At 47.0% G+C, this 6,024-nt stretch overlaps 1 pseudogene; it reads left to right on the plus strand.

Moving 5' to 3' along the window:
- Window positions 1–4,986: 4,986 nt before the first annotated feature.
- LOC139363428 (peptidyl-prolyl cis-trans isomerase A pseudogene) lies at window positions 4,987–5,722 on the plus strand (annotated as a pseudogene).
- Window positions 5,723–6,024: the final 302 nt, after the last annotated feature.

Here is a 6,024-nt window from a genome sequence, read left to right on the forward strand (position 1 = left end):
CTTACTCTTTCAGTGGTCTTTCTCTCAGTACAGTATTTATAAATTTGGCTTATATAATAGTAAAATCGAAATTTTTAAAAAAATGCTTTAGACCAGGTGTGGTAGCTAACGCCTGCAATCCCAGCACTTTTTTTTTTTTTTTTTTTAGACAGGGTCTTACTCTGTCAACCAGGCTGGCGTGTAGTGGTGCAATCTTGACTCACTGCAGCCTTGACCTCTCAAGCTCAGCCTCCCAAGTAGCTGGGACTATAGGTGTGCACCACCACGTCCGGTTAATTTGTTGTTGTTGTTGTAGGGAAGGGTTTTCACCAGCTTGCCCACGCTGGTCTTGAACTCCTGGATTCAATTCTCCCACCTCGGTCTCCCAAAGTGCTAGGATTACAGGCATGAGCCACCACATTCGGCCAATCCCAGCACTTTGGAAGGCCAAGGGCTGGTGGATTGCTTGAGCCCAGGAATTCAGGATCAGCCTGAGCAATGTAGTGAGACCCAGTCTCTACAAAGAATTTTTTAAAATTCGCCAGGCTGGTGGCATGCACATGTGGTTCCAATTACTTGGGAGGCTGAGGTAGAAGGATTGTTTCAGCCTGGCAGTCAAGGCTGCAGTGAGCTGTGATTGCACCACTGCACTCCAGCCTGGGCAACAGAGACTCTTCTCAAAACAAAAAGAAAAAAATCACACACACACAAGCAAAAGTATTTTATGCTAAAAGATGTTAATTCCTGGCAAAATCTCAATTAACCAAAGATTAGGATAGTAAGGAAAAACACTAGGGAAATGGTTGTGCAAATTTGTCTCTAAAAGGATTTAGGCTGTTTACAATGGCCTAAACCAAAAAGCATGATAAAATACATTTAAAACAAAACAAGAAAGATAAGGCAAGGGGAAAACAAAGATAGCAAAGTGGGAGGGGGTAAATTAGCAGAATGGAAAAAAAATGCACATTCTAACATCATATATCCTTGCCCTACAAGATTAGCTCTAAGCTTTCTTTCTTTCTGTTTTTTGTTTGTTTGTTTTTGTTTTTGAGACAGAGTCTCCCTCTGCTGCCCAGGCTAGAGGAAGTCGCTTGATCTCCACTCACTGCAACCTCCACCTGCTGGGTTCAAGCAACTATCGTGCCTCAACCTCCCCAGTAGCTGGGATTACAGGTGCGTGCCACCACGCCCGGATAATTTTTTGTATTATTATTATTATTTGTATTTTTAGTAGAGATGGGTTTCACCATGTTGGCCAGGCTGGTCTCAAACTCCTGATCTCGGATGATCCACCTGCCTTGGCCTCCCAAAGTGCTGGGTTTACAGGCATGAACTGCCGTGCCCTGCCTATATTCAGTATTTAGTAGTCACACGCTGTACAGGTTTGTAGCCTTGGAGCAACAGGCTCTACCATAATAGCCTAGGTGTGTAGAAGACTATACTAGCTAGGTTTGTACAAGTGTACTCCATAATGTTTGTAGGACAACTGATTCGCTTGGCACTGCATTTCTCAGGGCTGGGTGCAATGGCTCACGCCTTTAATCCCAGCACTTTGGGAGCTAGAGGTGGGCAGATCACCTGAGGTTGGGAGTTCGAGACCAGCCTGGCCAACATGGCAAAACCCCATTACTACTAAAAATACAAAAATTAGGCCGGGCGCGGTGGCTCAAGCCTGTAATCCCAGCACTTTGGGAGGCCGAGACGGGCGGATCACGAGGTCAGGAGATCGAGACCATCCTGGTTAACACGGTGAAACCCCGTCTCTACTAAAAAATACAAAAAACTAGCCGGCCGAGGTGGCGGACGCCTGTAGTCCCAGCTACTCGGGAGGCGGAGGCAGGAGAATGGCGTGAACCCGGGAGGCGGAGCTTGCAGTGAGCTGAGATCCGGCCACTGCACTCCAGCCTGGGTGACAGCGCGAGACTCCGTCTCAAAAAAAAAAAAAAAAAAAAAATACAAAAATTAGCCAGTCGTGGTGGTGCATGCCTGTAATCCCAGCTACTTGGGAGGCTGAGGCAGGAGAATCGCTTGAACCCAGGAAGCAGAGGTCTCAGTGAGCCAAGATCAGGCCACTGCACTCCAGCCTGCGCAACAGAGCAAGAGTCCGTCTCAAAAAAAAATTAATTGATTGAATAAAACAATGCATTTCTGAGAATGTATCCCCATCGTTAAGCAACACACAACTGTAGCTGAGATCCCTTAGAACTGCCCTCTTTTAACAGATGAGAATCATTCATGAGGTAGTCCCAGCTGCTCAGGAGGCTGAGCCGGGAGGACTCTGCCCAGGCCTAGGAGTTCAAGGCTGTAGTGTACTGTGATCATACCTGAGATACCTGAGAAGAGCCACTGCATTCCAGCTGGGGCAACACAGCAAGATCTGCCTGAAAAAAAAAAAGAATCAGAAATGAGTACAGGGGTGGAAATAATATCTTACCACTAGGACCTCAGAGCTCTCCCAGGTAATAGGGGATCAGGAACAGCTCTAACCACTAGTGCTCTGGCCAAAAGAGGGCTTGCCATGACAATAAGGGGCACAGGGCACAGGCAAATTCTCTCTCTCTCTCTTTTTTTTTTTTTGAGATGGAGTCTTGCTCCGTCACGCCAGCCTCCAGACTGGAGTGCAGTGGCACACTCAGCTTACTGCAACCTCTGCCTTCTGGGCTCCAGCAATTTTCCTGCCTCAGCCTCCTGAATAGCTGGAATTAACAGCATGCATCCTGACACTCAACTAATTTTTGTATCTTTAGTAGAGTCAGGGTTTTTCCATGTTGGCCGGGCTCATCTTGAACGCCTGACCTCAAGTGATCTACCTGCCTTGGACTCCCAAAGTGCTGGGATTACAGGCGTGAGCCATCACGCCCGACCTGGCACAGGCAAATTCTAAGCCTTTTGTCTGACACAAAAATAAGACTGCTTACTAAGATAACAAGCTAAGAGGTCTAGTTTGACACATCCTACAACATGTGGGAGGAAGAATGGGGAAGAGCCCACAGCTGGTAAGAAACTGCAGGTAAGTCCTCCAGTCAGAGGCTGTGACTCACAGGAAAGTCCTTACTCCATAATTCTCAACAGGTGCAGTGGCTCACGCCTTTAATTCCAAGACTTTGGGAGGCCGAGGCGGGAGGATTGCTTGAGCCCTGGAGTTCAAGACCATAGGAAGGACTTACAACATAGGAAGAGGCGTCTCTATAGAGGCTAATAAATTAACTGGGCATGGTGGCACACATCTTTAGTCCCAACTATTCGGGAGGCTGAGGCAGGAGAATCCCTTGAACCCGGGAGGCAGAGGTTGCAGTGAGCCGAGATTGCGCCACTGCACTCCAACCTGGGCAACAGAGGGAGGTTCCATCTAAAAAATAAATAAATAAATAAAAATAAATACTGAATATAATACCATGGTAGGTATTTGTGTATCTAAACCTGGAAAAGGTACAGTAAAAATACTGCATTATAATCTTATGAGACCACCTTCTGTCATTGACCAAAACGGTAATGGGGTGTGTGACTATGCTGCTTGCCTTTCTCACACCTGGAGTCTCTGTGAGTGGTCTGCACAGCAGGAGCCCAGCCCTGGGACTGACTGTAGCTTCCAGGGTGGCTGCCCACCACCACTGTCCTTCAGGTCATCCTAGACACACAAGAAGGACGTGCCCAGCAGGACTATATTGTTTTCCAGACCTCAGAGTATAGTCTGACCCCTGAGAGAGCTTATTTCTCCAACTTCCTCAAATAGATGAAATGATTTTTTAGCTCTTTTTTGTCACTCTACTCTGGTATTGAAATGATTTAATTAGATTAAAATTGGGGGGACATTAAGGTGGAAGACTGCCACCTGCAGTTTGCCAGCCCCTCACACTTTATAGCTCAAAGAGAAGTCTTCGTATTGTTGCAGAAAGGATGAAAGGCTGAAAGGATGAAAGGATGAAAGGGTGAAAGGATGGGGTGGGGATTAATTCCACCCTTGATATGAATGTGATAGAAAAGAGATTCTCAGGATATCATCTAAAAATGAAAGCAGGAAACAGATTCAGCTTTAACTACCCATTGTCAGTATTTCTGTGGTCACTAGGAGAAAAACTTTTTTTTTTTTTTGAGACAGTCTCAGTCACTGTTGTCATCCAGGCTGGAATGCAGCAGTGCAATCTCGGCTCACTGCAACCTCTGCCTCCTGGTTTCAAACAATTCTTCTGCCTCAGCCTCCCAAGTAGCTGGGTTACAGGCATGAGCCACCATGTCCAGTTTTGTATTTTTAGTAGAGACAGGGTTTCACCATGTTGGCCAGGCTGGTCTCGAACTCCTGACCTCAAGGGATTCTCCCACCTCGGCCTCCCAAAGTGCTGGGATTGCAGGCAGGAGCCACTGTGCCCAGGCTAGAAAAACGTTTATCCGAGGAATCCTTTTAGGCTAGTTTGGACTGGAAGAAAGTGGAGAGGTAGGGAGTCTTTGGCTCATCACGGGGAGAAGGAATCCTGAAATAATAGGCTGGGGTAGCTCCACCCCTAAGGAAGCAAATGGAGTATCTAGAACCAGGGGGAAGGGGCTAGGGGGTGGGAGCAGAAAAGATCACAGCTAGTTCTCGTGGCGCCAGGAGTGAAGGGGCTAAGCAGCAGAGATTTGGCCTGAGATCCCTGTTCTTAACACTCAGACCCTTTTCCTTGTCCACAAATAGGATTTTCAGTTGATAAACCTGAGGCGATAAACCAGTTGGAAAGGAGAGGTCTTGTGTATCCAGGCTTGACAAAGCCACACCAGACATAATGCCAAGAGACAGCCAGACAGGGAAATGCAGCAAGACCTCTGGGGCCCGGTCTGCTCTGCTTTTGACTTGTACTAATCAAGGCGAATAGTTGTAAAAGCTTCTGAGTTATTGCTAAGAGTATAAGCGCATTTTAATTAGTTTTGTCTTCCTGATTGATTTTACAATTACCAGTGATTATCCTTTCACTCTCAGGCCTTGCTCTGATTCGGGGTTACCATGAAGGAAGGTTAAGATGGGTTTCTTGGCTTTGCAGACGCTGCCGCCGAGGAAAGTCCTGTACTACTAGCCATGGTCAACCCTACCGTGTTCTTCGACATTGCCGTCGACGGCGAGCCTTTGGGCCGCGTCTCCTTCGAGCTGTTTGCAGACAAGGTTCCAAAGACAGCAGAAAATTTTCGTGCTCTGAGCACTGGAGAGAAAGGATTTGGTTATAAGGGTTCCTGCTTTCACAGAATTATTCCAGGGTTTATGTGTCAGGGTGGTGACTTCACACGCCATAATGGCACTGGTGGCAAGTCCATCTATGGGGAGAAATTTGAAGATGAGAATTTCATCCTGAAGCATACAGGTCCTGGCATCTTGTCCATGGCAAATGCTGGACCCAACACAAATGGTTCCCAGTTTTTCATCTGCACTGCCAAGACTGAGTGGTTGGATGGCAAGCATGTGGTCTTTGGCAAAGTGAAAGAAGGCATGAATATTGTGGAGGCCATGGAGCACTTTGGGTCCAGGAATGGCAAGACCAGCAAGAAGATCACCATTGCTGACTGTGGCCAACTCGAATAAGTTTGACTTGTGTTTTATCTTAACCACCAGACCATTCCTTCTGTAGCTCAGGAGAGCACCCCTCCACCCCATTTGCTCGCAGTATCCTAGAATCTTTGTGCTCTCGCTGCAGTTCCCTTTGGGTTCCATGTTTTCCTTGTTCTCTCCCATGCCTAGCTGGATTGCAGAGTTAAGTTTATGATTATGAAATAAAAACTAACAATTGTCAAAAAAAAAAAAAAAAAAAAAGATGGGTTTCTTGGGCTGAGCACGGTGGCTCACGCCTGTAATCTCAGCACTTTAGGAGGCTGAGGTGGGTGGATCCCGAGGTCAGGAGTTCGAGACCAGTCTGGCCAACATAGTGAAACCTCATCTCTACTAAAAATACAAAAAGATAGCCAGGCATAGTGGTGTGCACCAGTAATCCCAACTACTCGGGAGGCTGAGGCAGGAGAATTGGGTGAACCCAGGAGGCGGAGCTTGCAGTGAGCCAAGATCCTGCCATTGCACTCCAGCCTGGG

The sequence above is a fragment of the Macaca nemestrina genome, chromosome 5 (genome assembly GCF_043159975.1).
Source record: "Macaca nemestrina isolate mMacNem1 chromosome 5, mMacNem.hap1, whole genome shotgun sequence".
NCBI lineage: Eukaryota > Metazoa > Chordata > Mammalia > Primates > Cercopithecidae > Macaca > Macaca nemestrina.